Source organism: Tyto alba, unplaced genomic scaffold (genome assembly GCF_018691265.1).
Source record: "Tyto alba isolate M040663 unplaced genomic scaffold, T.alba_DEE_v4.0 Super-Scaffold_22, whole genome shotgun sequence".
Taxonomy (NCBI): domain Eukaryota; kingdom Metazoa; phylum Chordata; class Aves; order Strigiformes; family Tytonidae; genus Tyto; species Tyto alba.
In genome coordinates, this window is record NW_024881296.1 from 2,446,104 (window position 1) to 2,461,631 (window position 15,528).

Below are 15,528 nucleotides of genomic sequence, written 5' to 3' on the forward strand. Positions count from 1 at the left end.
AAAATCCAAAACATTTTCATATATGGGTAATAAAAGGTTCCTCCTGACCCAAAACATAATGTAACATTTCCATCTGGGGGGTCCAAAAAAACAACAAAAAAAAAAAGGTAAGAGAAAAATACATTAAAAAAAAAAGCTACATTACACACCCTGTACAACAAAACAAGGGTATGATCATGTCCTTCCCCTTCCTGTCCACCTTGCCTGTCACACTCTGGGGACATACACACCACAGTTTAAGTCCCTCTTCCTTAACCAACCTTAAACAGATATTGACTTGGGAACACCGTTAATACTACGCTACCAGATGCCTGAGGAGGATGTGGTCCATTCACAGTCACTCTCACAGGTTTCTTCTGGCCAGCAGGAGCGCAGCTAAAGAAGTCTTTACTTGAAAAGTGGACTTTCGAGTTTGCTCCCAAGGTCTGAAGACTGACCAGAGTACATGCCCTTCCTCCACTCTGGATTACGGTCATATTGACTCTCTGCAGGCCAATGAATATTTAACAAACCCTTGCATCTCCTCCAGATTTGACAAAGCAGCCTTGTACCTAAGAGTACATGGTTAGCTGCCCATGAGAACAGTTGTAGGACAGAAAGGAGATGGGAGCGCAGATAATCCCAGGAAGAGAGAGGGGGGTCTCTCACCTCCCAGGTAACTGCTCTACAAGGGGGTAAGAGGAAGGGGGAAGCACTACCTCCTTTCTCTGTTGATGTTCTGGGTGGCCTTGAACACGCTCAGGCTGTGCCAGTGAGCGAGATCTGCCAAGGTTGTGTGGACATCCGCGGTCCTACACATTAACCGGAGCTTAAATACCCACAGGTGACTGGACCAGTAGATGCTTAGATACCACAAGTCTCCCTACAGCACCCTGTGGTTTTACAGTGCTTTGAACTTCTCAAATGACCACATCAGCCTTTTCTCTCCAACACAAGATGAGTTTTAAGATTGTGGTCTTGTTATAAATACATTGTTTTCATTTGCCATGCATTGTTTTTAACAGGCAAATTGGCACCACAGTTTTGTCCTTTTCTTCTGCACTCATGAAGATCAAAGCTTTTGTTGATGGTTGGTTTTTTTTTTTTTTTTTTTTTACAAGAAGCTAGGGATGAGTCTATGTTCATGTGACTCCAGAGCCTGAGGCTTTAGAAATCATCACAGGAATCTCACTAAACATCATGTGTTGACAGCGGTGCAAATAGCGAACATTCACTTGTCTAGCAAGATTGTATATTAATTCAAGACCATCAAGAACCACGACCATATTTCTCTAAAAAGCAACAAGTTGGGGCAAACTAGCTGGGAGAGAGGGCTGAACAAACAGGCCTTGTTCAGACCTTTTCATCCAGATGTTGGTGTACTTCAGTGTGAGAAGTGCTTGTTGTACCTCTCCCATGCACTCCCCTTGTCTGAACAGATCTGCCACAGTGGCTAAGAGGCTTTTAAAATGTGGCACTAAGTTACAATATGCCACTCTAGGTCTTTTTCTGACAGGTAATCCCCAGTTCCATCTATCCAGATGGAGTTAATTTGGCTGAACCACGCTGACCTGAGTGAAGTATTTTCAAATATAAATGGTAGAAATGCAACTTTCTCTGCCAACAAAGTCGTCCTATGTTACAATTTCCACCATCTCTCCCCCAAGCCTGCCTTATAAGGAGTGTGTTCCTTCTACTGGGATTCATAGTGTCATTAATCTACGTCTTCTTTCAACAATAAAAGAAATATGGAATGAGATTACCAGAATGGATGGCCTGGTGTAGACTAGAGAACACTTCTTTTTAATAGGGATTTAAATTTGACATCAGTTAAATGTCTTGTGCCATCATGTTTCAGCTCTGTTACATGGATTCTGGACCACGCTCTCTACTTGGATGTGAATGCACTGCGCTGATTTAAGGCTGCTCCCTCAGCTATTCAGAGGAACTGAAATCCCATATCCCACTCCAGAGATTGCTTGCTCGGCCAAGGCGGTGGCATGGGGTGGTGGAAGCTCTTCCCAAGAGGGATGGGCAGCCGCTCTTCACAGTTCAGCTGTGCCGTCTGCTCAAGTCAGCTGGGAAAGGAGGAAAAACAGGCAGGAAAGGAAAAGCGCGGCCTCCAGTACCTGGGCTAGGTTCTGCACAGCAGGTCCTCAGCCCGCCTGGACTTCTTGTCTCCCTGACGGTCCTGGGAAACAGTAATATTCGCTTGAGTTACCCTGCTGAGAGATAAAAACAGGGCCAGTGGAGCAAATGTTTCTCACCCCCAAAGTGGCTGTTCTAATTTTCCATTACCTAGGCTTAATTAAAAGGCTAACACTATGATCTACCCTATGAATCCAACTGCAAGAGAAACAGCCTGTGTCCAGCCGTGTTCACGCGAGACCTGAAGCTGTGAAGTGGAAAGCTCCTTCGCCTCCTACACTAAAACTGATATGAATCGTTTTCTTTCAAAAAACTTAAAACTCTACTCTGAGGGAAGTTTCTGGGTACTGGGACTATTTCTACTGACTCTGAGATACAGCACTCTACATTTTGGCTGCTGTGCTTATCTCCAAAGAAATCACTCTGGGTAGTGGGAAAATAAATGCAGATTTAAAAATAATAATCTCCTCCCTAGCGAGAAGTGTATGTGTTAATTTTCACTGCTATCTATCTGCCTAATATTGTTGATCAAATCTTTGATTAAAATAACATTAGCAGCTGAGCCTGTGTGACAGGAAAGGAACTGAGCAAGTTTGGTTCAGCCTGTTACAATAATTCAGATTTCTTAAGTGCTTTGTGATAATAATACAGTACCCTGAAGAGCTAATATTTGTTCAGTAAGGGCATGCAACATGATTCTTTTATTTCCTGCCTCTCTCTCTCACATGCAGTGATTTCTAGATACTAGGACATGTTTTTATTGTTTCTCAATAATATTGAGGCAGTACTGAGAGTTTTCACATTTTCATTGTGTGCTTCATAAAGAAAGTAAGATTCTGCTCTTATTCAGGGAAAGCAATCACTGAATAGACAAAGGGGGAAAAAAGGCTGGCAAGGAAATAAATACTGTAGTCCTTAAAAATGCTAAATCATCTTCCAGTTATTTATAATATGCATTGCAGTAATGTCTAGCAGCTATTATGCTAGGTGCTGTGTATTCACAGAGTAACAGATATTCCCTGTTCTAAAGAATTTTTAGTACAAAAATGAGAGACAAAACAGAAAGAGGAAATCATCTGCCCAGCTTGGTGGCAGGGCTGGGAATTCACCAGCTCACTTATGAGCTGATTCCCAAGCCAAGCTGCTGGGCCATACAGTGTAATTCAGTGGCAACCACAATATATTGGTCTTGTTTTTGACACGTAAGAGGAGAAGGTATCTGCACAGCAAACGTCCGCAGTCGATATACAGAGATGTAAGATGAATGACAGAAGGGAAAGAGCATATAGGATGTTCTATCTCCTGTTATAAGGTTCATTGAAGGCTGCATGGTAGGAATGGAATTTGGTGGGGGGCTTGAAAGGAAGGAGGGACAGGGCTTTTCTGAAAAATTCAGACAAGATAAACCAGGCATGAGTGCTAATGGCAAAACATTTTACACTTTGGCCACTATTTTCTTGCAGACAGAATGGGCAGAACCTTCCAGTGAGCCTTTCTTACTCCATAGAATCCTTCATTCTTACCCTAAACTGGGAAGGAGTCCTCTTGCAACATGATTTTTCAGATTCAGTGATCCTCTTTTTCTTTCCTGACTTAGACAAGAAGAGCTTTGTTCAAGTAAAGACCAAATAAAAGGATTCAAGGCCAGGTGTACATCGTCAAAGGTCAATGTAAAAACAATGCAAACAGGGAAATCAGAGGCAGACAACTGAACTTTCCTCCTAGCCTTTATAAGTTATTTATTCCCTCCTCCCCTCTCATCCTGCTCTCAGGCCACATCTAGTTTAAGCTCACAGCCACAAAAATCTGGATTTCCACAAAATGCTCAGGCAGCTCTCTCAAAATAAGATCTCTCTAAGGTACCTTGTACTGGGCATCTAAGATTGTATCTCACAGATTGTATCTACTGGTTTGGGTGACTTCCTCAGTTTTCCACGTCAGCTTCCCTCATTAGCATTGTTTTCTCTAGAATGAAGAGCCCAAAGATAGACAAGGGGAAAATTACAGCCACAGAAGTACCGTTGTGGAAAACTGACCTTGTTGGTCCAGTGTCCCTCAGCAGCTGCTAATCTATCCTCACCCAAAGAAACTTCCACTTTTTAATAATAAAGCTGCCTTGGTACCAGGGAATGCTTTAAATGTCTAAATATAACACATTGCAGGTCTGGGTGGAGTCACATGAAAAGATAGGGCCATGCCTAATGCTATAAGAAGAAACTGTCTCAGCAAAAAAAAATAGTATTACAACTCTGGGAGAAAAATACAGAACAGCCTGAGGCTTTAACATGGCCCTGACTTGTATTAAAACTATAAATTGATATTGTATATATACAGAATACATGTATATAAATTCTTGCTGCTACTTTCCCAGTTCTGTAATTCAGTGTTGTATTTTGGTGATAATCTTGAGCTGCCAACATTTGAAGACCCCTAGAACCAAGTGACGCCAGGCCATCAACAGACGAGAGATGCAGAGCCAATCTGTGTGCCTGTGGCAGTGGCCAACTGTCCAGACATCCGCCAGCCAGCCAGCGCAGTAGCTGAGTGGGCTGCCAGAAAACTGAAAATCCCAGGCCTACAGACAAAAGGGAAAATAAGGTGACAGATAACTTGTAAAAGATACACTTAATCACTAAAAATGATAGATTTTGCAGGGATGAGCTAATAATCATTGAGTTCCTTGCTGCCAGGGGCAACAGATCTACACAGGTAAAATCCACATGGTTTCAAAAAGACTATCTGAGGGTGTCCTGGTTTGGGCTGGAATAGAGTTAATGTTCCTTTTTGGTAACTAGAATAATGCTGTGTTTTAGATTCATCACTGGGTTTGGTATGAGAAGAATGCTGATAGCACACTGATGTTTTCAGCTGCTACTGAGACTTCAAGGACTCTCTGACTCCCCATGTCCTGCCCGTGCGCAAGGGCACAGGGAGCAGGGAGGGAGCACGGCCACAGCACCTGACCCAAACTGGCCAGTGAAATATTCCAGATCATGGAACGTCATGCTCACTGTATAGAGGAGGGGAGGTCGGGAAGGAGCTCTCTCTCACTTCTGGGATTGTGATTGCGGGATCTTGGTATTTCGGGATCTCTAGCTGGGAATGGGCTGGGGATTGGTCAGCAGGTGGTGAGCAATTGCATTGTGCATTGTCCATTTATATTTTCTATTGCTGTCATTATTTTTGTTTTATTAGCTTTATTAAACTGTTTCTATCTCAACCTGTGAGTCTCCCTTTACCCCTCCAACTCCCTCCCCCATTCCCAGGTGGTGGGGGAGGGTGGGTGAGCGGCTGCGGGGTGGTTGGCTGCCAACCAGGCTCAAACCATGACAGAGGGAAAGCTGGAAAAGTATCTCAGGCTCTTATGCTGTTCCCATGGAACTGGAAATTCTGATCCCAATGACATTAGCAGCTAAGGGACTCATCAGATGCAGCAGCCGTCACTGGGCAACCCCCTAAACCCACATCCAATTCAGTGGCAGCTCTGAAATACGAGGTGATAATTAGAGTTTGAAGACCAAACACAGAACGATGTTTTTTGAAAATATTCAGTCTACTTGCCTTCTCACTCACTTGCACTACTTACTATTATTTACTCTGGTAGCTCAGTTCCTTGAGCTGTTAGAGAAATCAGTTGTCTGTTGAATGTTAATGGTATTCAAGAGGCAACCAAGACCTCAGAGAAGAGAACTGCATTCTGCAGGAATGTTTCACCTTCTGCTTTTGATGTCCATGGTAATATTCCTATTATATGAAGTGTATGGCTTTATTTCTCCATATTAACGATATCAATAAGTAAAAATGTTCCTCTAAATCCATCCCTTTTTAATTGCTGAAGGCTGTAACAAATGCAACATGCCATGGTCTAGTCCTGCATTTAGAGTGAGTGTCTACACCCTTGGGCATTCAGAGGGATTTCTTCCTCAGATATAAATATATGTATATATATAAACACAGACTTGTGCATTACACACACACACATATATATATTTATAAATACATTTAGGCATAGGACTTACCCAGCTCATGAATAATTTGGGAAGACTGAGGTATTTTCTCCTGCATTACAAGATTTAATTGTTTGGCTTCCTCATTTATCTTTGGCTCTGATTTGCAATTTGTCTTCGAACAGCTTTCAGACATTTAACATTTCTTTTGTCCCTTGTCCATAACATTTAATTTCTCTCCCACTGATTATTTATCTCTGTAATTTAAAGATACATTATTTAATGCTACAAGCTACAAAGTGTTTGGGGATGTCATTTGTATGAAAGATGCCGCACAAAATAGAACTGTATTGTCCTATGACTCCAAGTTCTTCATAGGTACAGTAGATACCATTTCCACAATCCTAACATGACCATCTGTTCCATATCAATATATTGTTTATTTCTTCAGGATATCAAACTGTACATGCTTTGAAATATATAGAAACAGAAGTACTTTTTTTCTGCTAAAATGTTTGATCTTGAGCGTCTTAAGCTACAAGAAAGCAGAAAAAGCTTTTGCTCAAGTAGCAACAGTGACCTCTAGTGTGTTTTTAAATTTTCTTCCATTGAATTTACACCCATTGTTCCTTTAACCTTTAGGGCATTATTTAAGAACAATTTTCTGGATAGTATTTGGACTAATTTTCTTATTGACTCGAGTCTATAGCAGAACATGATTCTTGGGCGATCTTCTTTTATCCTCATAATCTATGGTAAAGCAAGTGTGTCTTCATTAATGACTGTAATTATCATATATAAAGTTGTAATTTAAATGAGCAATCATCTCTCTCTCACACACACACATACATACACACAGAAATTGAGATTTATTTGTAGCAGGAATTGAAATTTGGCTAAATATCCTATTTAGCTTCAAGCAGTAAACATCAGGAGCAGAGATTGCATTGGTTGACAGAGTTTGTCAGCCAAGACCACAGGTTTTTTTTTTTCCCCCCCCATGTCTTTTTTTTTAAACTATACTAGTCTATACCACGCACAGATTGTCTTTCAAATGAGGAATGTTGCAAGAACACTCCATAGTGCATACAACTGTTAAACTGGCACTGCTGTCACTAAGCCTATGTCAGCACTTCCAATCTGAGTTGCTATTTTCAGGAGTTTAAAATTCAGTTACATGAGCCGTTATGTACTGGCACTTTATGCATGTGGCCCTTTGGGGAAGGAGGTTATTCTGAACTAGAGAAGCATGTGTTGGCATTATGGGTGGATTTTTGTGTGTGTATGTGTGCATGCGGGTGTGCATTACCACATTTTGGAGGCACATCTCAAATTTTCAGGCCTGACCACTGAGTCCCATTAAACGTTTAGAAAAGCAAATAAAAGATCTACTTAAGACAGTTACTTTCCCCCTCCTTTTATAAATGTCAAAGCCAGCCTTTCCTTTTAATAAAATGTTCCTCTAAGTTCTTTTGATTTTTAAAAAGTGAACTACTGATAAAGCTGGTTAAGTCCCATAGTCATTAGATGAAACTCCTTGCAGGTTAAAGAGAACAGAACTGGGGATACATTTTAAAAGCAAAGCATCTGTATACTGTGTTTGTACTAGTGAAAAAAACTGCAGACACAAAGAGTAGCTGAGCCCACTTATGTTCTAACAGAAACCTATATTCTGTACCCTAAATCGTGTTTGTCATATGGCACCAATATTTTAAAGCATGAGCTTGAATTTATTTATCTTTTCATGTTCTCATGGAAACACTTTCCTCATAATGCTTTGTCTGAACCCTAGTTTAGCCAGCATTCATGCTTAACTTTAAGCAAGTGATCTCAGTGTAACTATTTACATGCCTAATGGAGGATGTATCCTCAACTGGCTTATTGTGGCTCCTATTTTACATCTCCAGCAAGAGAGCATCTCCCATTTCTTTGTTTCAGAGGCAGGGACCCTTGTGATCTATCAAATCACTAAGACGTATTTTTTAAGAAGAGAAGATGACAAACTGGGACTCCATCTTTCAGTCATGGTGCTGAACTTTCAATCTTCCTTCCCACAAATGTGTGAATTAGGGATGGTGATGGCCTTAATTTGATTCCTCTGGCTTTTCTCAAGTAGTGACAGCCCCCCAGTGCCATTTTTTATTTTAATTTCAGGGTGTCTGGATCTATTCAAGGCAAGGGAGGGAAAGCTTTGCTCACATATTTAGGTGAACAAATGAGTTTAAGAAATGCAGGAAAAAGATGTAAAGGGATTATAATGTGTAGATCTTCAGTGTGCTGATTGCACTGCTGTGGAGGAGGAAAGTCAGGTTTCTGCTTGGCTAATGGAAAGGAAAAAGAGCAATAAGGAAAAAAATTAAGTTGCAGAGGTCCCAGACAGGTCTCATGAAGGGCTTGGACCTACATTTCTTGCACACCTTGACTCCCACTGACGAAAATCAAGAGCTTGGTATTGAAAAATTAAAATCAGTAATTACAGCAGCACAGAGCAGATGATGAGAGCGGTACTGTACCTGCAACCTCACAGCAGGGCAAGAGTGAAACACCACCCTGCTTCTACGTGCTGGCAGGTATGTGCCTGGGGTAGACAAAATATTTTCTGGCCTCTGGGAAATACAAGTGAGACATCATAGCTCTATCATATCGGGGGAAAGGGAGTGTTTTGTGCCTGGCCAAATCCAGGTTGGTCTAAGGAAGGAGATGGGAAGAACACGAACCTTTCCCACGATTTGGGGTGAAACCAGCATCTCCAGGAGCCCTCACCACTGACTCATCCTCATGTCAGGTCTTGCTTGGCGCATCTTCCCCAAACCCGGAATCATTACCTCTCCTGCCCCCTGCTCATTTCCTGAGAACCCCCTTTGCTGAACTGGGCCCTACCCCCACAGAGAACATCTTACTTTAAAGCTGGCCCTTCCTCTCCAGCTAAACAAAATCCTGTATCAGGCTGAACAACATTGATGAATGCTGGTTTCTCCTAATAGCAAAGCACAGCTCCTAGAGTTTTCAGAGCTTTTCTTCTTTTCCCCTTACCCGGTCTGTAAACAGCATAAATTAGTAATCAAAAAGATACAGACCTCTGAATCTTTTATGACAGTGTGAATGAGAGAGAAATTTGCAGACCAAAGGCTCTAATCCACACATATTTGTAAAGGTCTTTTTTGTTTAAGAAGAGTGAAAAGGCTGGAGGCTTGTCCCTCCCCTCACCTGCTCTTTGTGAGTTAATTACAATCTCAATGAGCTGCCTGTCTGAGGGTATTTCTTCAGGGCACTTTCTTGCACAATACCACAGACTTACATCAATTATCCTCAAAATCCCTTTTATTACTTAGCTTTAAAATACCCACTTGTAACAAGTTATGCTGCAGCCCCCAAAAACTTGAAATGCTTCCGGAGCACAGATTAAGCACATGATTCTCGATTCTTCTTTATTTTTGCTCACCTCTCAGAGCCAGCATATATATGTGCATGTGTACATATCGTGTGAATTTACCATGTATGCTGGAGTAGACAGATCTATACAAGGTCTCTTGCAGCAACAGAGTGGAGGGAGCCCACACTGCACTTTAATAACCACATGTCCAGCCTTTATTCCCCTAATATAAAAAGCTTGCTGAGAGCAAAGGCTCTCTGCAGACATACGCCAAATCCTGAAATAGAACACCCCATTTTGTCCTCTGTGCAAATGGTAACTTCCCTCTCAGAGACCTGCGGTTTCAGCTGGACTGAATCAGGCTCATAGTTTCAGGCCGTTTCCAGCAGAAGGGCTGCTCTGCTGCAGCCTGAGGTCCCTCAGCCTGGTAGCTGCCTCTGGCACAGCTCAGTAATAGAAACCTAGGGAAAAAACAGGGCCAGGGAAGCACAATCCTTTCCTGGCTACAGGACCTCTTCTAATAAAGCTGCCTAATCCTATTATTTTATTTATTTTTAATTAATTTCTTCTTCAGGTCTCCTCAGCATCCTATGTCAATGAGTAGCACAATTTCATTATGTGCTGTATGAAAAAGCACTTCCTTTTGACTTTGTTTTTTTTTTAAACTCCCTGCTTTGACAATTTCTGGGTGCCTTCTCGGATTTGTATTTATTTCTTTCCAGGCTGAATGAGCCACAGGGCTCTACAAGACCAGCAAAGCCCATGTGCAGCAGTCAGACAGGAGAAACCTCAGGTTCTGCCCAACACAAACTGCAGAAGGTCTTGGTGTGAGAGAGGTGTTCTAACCACTAAGTATGGGCACTGCAAACCCTGTTCCACAATTATGATAGGACCCAGACTTGTAAAAACTTCCATCATATCCCTGTGCACAGGACCCTCGCAGCAGCTAAAGAGAGCAACAGTGCTGACCTACACTAAAGCCTGAGCTTTGTGGAAGGCGTGAGGAAAATGAAACAGAGAAGTGGAAAATAAAAATAGCCTACTTTGCACAGACGTTTTGAGCCCTGGTTCACAAAGAGTTGAAGAGATGCTCCCCTAGCTTAAAAGAAATGAAGTCACAGTTCCTAGAGTCAGAAACACAAGCACAAACATTAGCTTTATGTCAAAATACTGGCAAATGTGGATGCACATTACTGGTTTGGAGTTAAGTAAGTGTTCATGACAGTGCTGAACAAAGCCATTTCTTCAGATATACATGCACAGAGAATAGAAGCATCCTCCCTGCTAAGCATATGCAAGTCCACTGCAGAGGGAGTGATGCTCTTCACAAGAATCTCTGAGAGAAGGTCTGGCAATGATGGCATCTGACCTGGGAGAACTTCCCTGAACTTCAGTCTTTTTACACTTTTAAAGGTGGGATGACGTTTACATCCTTTAGTTCATTTTTTAAAAAGGACTGTCTTACTAATTTTTTTTTTTTCCAGATTAGATTCTTTCTCCAAGAAAGATGAAAGAGTTGGTGATGGGGTGGGGGAAGTTCAGTATTTCAGGGGAAAGGGAATAATGTCAGAACTGGACATTTTCCCAGTTATAAACTAAACACAAATGTATTGAACACTAACTGTATTATTTTGACTTGTTCCCCACCCCCCGCCACCCTCAACAAATAATTTGCTCCCATCCACTGATTGCATTGCTTTGCTCAAGTGTGATTTTCCAGAAAACCAGACTTCAGTCACTTTCCAAGTAAGAAGGTATCAATATTTCATCAGGTCTTTGTTCAGCACTGGTTTTAGCTTTTCTTAATGGTACACTTTACCAGGCAGCTTTTTCATACATCATTAAACAGCAGCTATAGCACTTGTGCCCTGTTTCTGATTTACCGTAGATAGTAATGTTTAAGATCACATTAAACACCACACATGCTCTCAGCTATTTGAGCAACATCAGAGTAATGAACAGTCAATAGTCTTACTAAATTAGTACCCTTTGGAGCTCTCGTTACTGAATCAAGTAAGTATCCTTGGTCCTCTAGTGAAGGCAATTCTAATGTGAAATAATGAATTTAGTGTCTAATCAAAACTTAGGGGTTCCTTTTCCCTTCTGACTTTCAAGAGTAAATTATATAAATTATGTAGAATAGAACTGATACTTCCAGCACCCAAGTCTTGCAAGGTGCTGCGTAATAATTACCATGACTGACTGGAACACCAAGGTCCAGCTGCATGCTAATAAAATCTGTGAAGGAAACAACAGCAGCAGAGCTGTTCTGGGGTCACAGACAGTCAAACAAGAAAATAGGGTCTAAGTTCACTTTCCAGTTCTGCCAGAGGCTCCAGACAAAACATCATGTAACCTATTTGTAACTCTGCCTCCTCTCTACAATGTGAGAATATAATTTCCAAATCCTAACCAGCTTTTTTACAGTATCTGTGTAGTAAAATGGGAGTAGTTTTTACAATAGGGGCCCAGGACCACTAAATCCTCATCACTGATGTCTAAAAATGTTGCTGTGATTAATTGCAAGAGTTCTTTTAACTAGAATGAAATAGGAGGCAGGAATCAAGATAAAATACAACCGATCAGTAAATAACTTGCAGACCCTGGACAAGATTTTCAAAATACAGGAGCCTGGCACTCACCACCCTGAATCTAAACATGGAGCACATTTTCACTGTTGCTGATCCACCAGTGGATTTCAAGTTATTGGTACCTAAGTATGTATACAGATGCCCAACTTCACATTCTTTTTTTTTTATTTTTTAACTCATAATCCCTATACAGTCATGAAGAGCTAAGCGCTTGCACTGATCTCCATAGAAACAATACAGAACTATGAAAGAACAAACTGTACCATATCATCTAGGTAGCAGATGCTTTCGGAAAGCTGTGCCATTGGCCTATGGGACAATAACAGAGGTAATAGAATTTGTGCTAAATTTAGAGGAAATTATGTTTTCTCTTCCTTGTCTTCCATTTGCAAAATGTATCACCTACCAATAACATCATTAGCCTTTTAAAGCGCTCTACGATTCCTTGCAAAGAAAGCACTGTATTTTTTAATGAAAATTTATGTTTCAGAAGAACAGCTCTGTGATGCAGCCTCAATATTCTTTACAAGTCACTGTACTTATTCTTAATATTATCATTCTCTTAATCAGGATGGCCCAGTCTTACCTATATAACAACATGGCCTGATGGTTGACTTTAAAGGCTAACCATGCCCAAGAAGCATTTGAATTTATTATAGAAAATTTTTTAAAGTTCTGTGAGAAGTGCTTTCAGTTCTAGAGAAAGAATTAAAAACCTCTTCGGCTAGGTTCTCTACCCCTTTTGAAAATCCCCTTATTTGCTTTCTACCTGGTTCCAGCAGATGACAGGACAGGACTACAACTGGGACCTCTGTGCTTAAAGCCAGTCTCTCAAATATTGGACCCCAAAGTAGCATGAAGCATGAGACACCCTGTTCATGCTTTGGGGGTTCACTACAAAGCTTTAGGGCAAAGCTCATAGTGTATCCTGACAAAGGCACTGGCTACTGAATTCTTCCTTTTGTGTAATACTTCAACATATCACAGCTACCTTTAATTGTGTGGTGTCATTAGGGCCACAAATACAGCCCTGCTTTGATCCTCATTATCACCCACCTTCCTCATAGTTTTCAGGAGGACTTTTCATTGAAGTTGGGCACCTAGCAAACCTGGACTTCACTGGAAATCTCACCCTAGTTACTGGCTATCATATCATAGAATCATAGAATGGTTTGGATTGGAATGGACCTAAAGATCATCCAGTGCCACCCCCTGCCCCAGGCAGGGCCCCCTTCCCCCAGCCCAGGGTGCTCCCAGCCCCGTCCAACCTGGCCTTGAACCCTTCCAGGGAGGGGGCAGCCACAGCTGCTCTGGGCACCCTGGGCCGGTGTCTCACCACTTTCACATTAAAGAATTTCCTCCTTATTAAAGACACAAGATGATATCTACAGCGTAAAAGCCCAAACATCCCAGTTCTTTATTTTATCTGAACATTTAGGAGAAAGTCCAAAATTTTCATTCTTAGAAGTCTTGAAAACTACTTTATCCTTTGCATAGGTATAATGTCTGTCTCACCAGTTTTTGCTTCCTAAAAGTCATGTGTTTTCTCCAAGCCTATCCAGCAACTTACAAGAGATTTTTTTCCACATGTATGTATGTAAAATCAGCCAGATGAGCCACTGTGCAGAGTTGCCTGACTCTCCTTCCAATAGTTAGAGATACATCAAAATAAAGCAAGGAAATGCAGTTGAATTTTTTTTTCCCAAAAAGGTTTACATTTCCTTTCGCAAAATGCTTCTATTTTTATTCACATTTTAACCTTTCCATCCCTTTCAAAAAGACTGTCTTTTCTGCAGTAATTTAAAGCTGCAGCATTTCCATATGAAACTTAAAACCAAGTGCCTACCAAAAACCAAGCAAGTTTTCCCTTGCCTTGTCCACAGTAGGGTCAAAACACTGTCATGACCAATTGTGTGTGCTTGTGCATGGTGGGTGGTGATTGGGAGCTTTTTAAAAGAGTGGAGAGAAAACAAATCACTTCCCAACTGACTTGGCTACACTGTTTAGCCAAAACTACACTGCAGTACAGGAACACTCCCTTCTTTACAGTAACTCCCCCTTAAGCTGTAGCTTATTAAGAGGCTGGTGGTACTGATGCTTCTCGAGATGCCCTTCACTTTACATTTGCCCTTTGAACCAGAAGCGGTACTGAGGGGAATGGCACGAGAAGATGTTCCTGCAGAACGGCACAGTTTTAGAAGCATGCTGTGACCACGCGGCTAGGCCAGCTGCAGACCTGGGTACAGTTATTGCAGGACTCCGTGCACAGCACGAGGTCCAGCACTGCTGTACTACAGCACAGTGTATAGTAGTACAGTACAGCCGTGCTCAGAGACTCACAGTTGGAAAAAAAAAAAAAAAAAAGGTGCAGAAATAGGCTTTCACGCAAAGTGCTTTGAAGTCAAGAGAGAGATATTATTGATTACAGCGGGCTTTGGATGAAGCCAATGCAGAGGAAACAGAACTGACACCTATCATAAGCAAAGGAGGTTGTTTTTCTTTCCTGCCTTTGATTGATTTTTATCATTCACTTGTGATTCCTTACTACTTTTCCCTGTACAAGGCTTAGCTAGAGAGGCTCAAAGATAGCAATTGATCAGGAATTGCATTTGAATTAAGGTAATTACTTTTATGTTTTCCACCAGCCCTTGTTTTGTTTGGATTCTTAAAACAACCATGATTACAAACCCCTTCTCATGCCCAAATCCTGCAAAGACATGTACCCCTAACTTTGCAGGCAGTTGTTTGTCAGTTCTAGGTTCAATAGGCACGCAAAGTAGCTGTACGAGTCTTTGCATGTTTGGGACCTTGAGCGCTCACAGTTTTATTAATAGCAATAATTAGCACAAACTAATCCATGAGGAGAAATCAAGCTAGGGCTTCAGTTTAATTTCCTTTAACTATGAGAACAAATAAACAAACAAAAAAAAATCCCCCCAAATAACCTTTATTACCTGAAGGTCTCATTCTTTTTCAGGGATCTCCCAGAACCTTCTCACTTTCACTCTCTGAAGGCTATGGCTCCTGGCATGGAGAACATCTATTTTGAATCTCCTTGGCTTATGTGGGTAGGCAATTCACTGAAGAAAACGTAAAAGGTTTCCTAACCTTCATTGGTAGGAAGGTTCCTGTTTCCTTCATCCTAACACATAAATCCATATTTGATCTTCATCTGACAAGCCTGTGAAGGGCTTATATATCCTTACAGGACTATCCAAGGTTCTACATATCTCTCATCCTGCTTAGCAATCCCAGTTGTACACAACGCTTGAAGTTTCAGATCCATCAAGCTGTCATTCCTGCTATCTGCATGCAGAGAGGTTTTGGCTCGAGTTTGAAGTTTATGAGCAAGATTAAATCAGTGCTAACATCGGGTTCACATTTAATTCTTTAGAATAGCCGTGTGCTTACAAGATTTTGACCCCAACAAAACAAAAAATCTGGGAGATGAGCTCCTCTCATGAGATTTCCGAGGTCTGTAATGATGGAA

The 15,528-nt window shown here is 41.4% G+C and overlaps 1 long non-coding RNA gene across 5 annotated transcripts in view; it reads right to left on the reverse strand.

The window, feature by feature from the left end:
- The window catches only part of LOC116961693, a 283,521-nt gene extending 268,354 nt beyond the window's left edge, over nt 1-15,167 (reverse strand). For all 5 annotated transcript variants that reach the window (XR_004407097.2, XR_004407095.2, XR_004407093.2 and 2 more), the window contains exon 1: nt 14,993-15,167. This is a non-coding gene — a long non-coding RNA (uncharacterized LOC116961693). The remainder of the gene's footprint in view (nt 1-14,992) is intronic.
- Nucleotides 15,168-15,528: the final 361 nt, after the last annotated feature.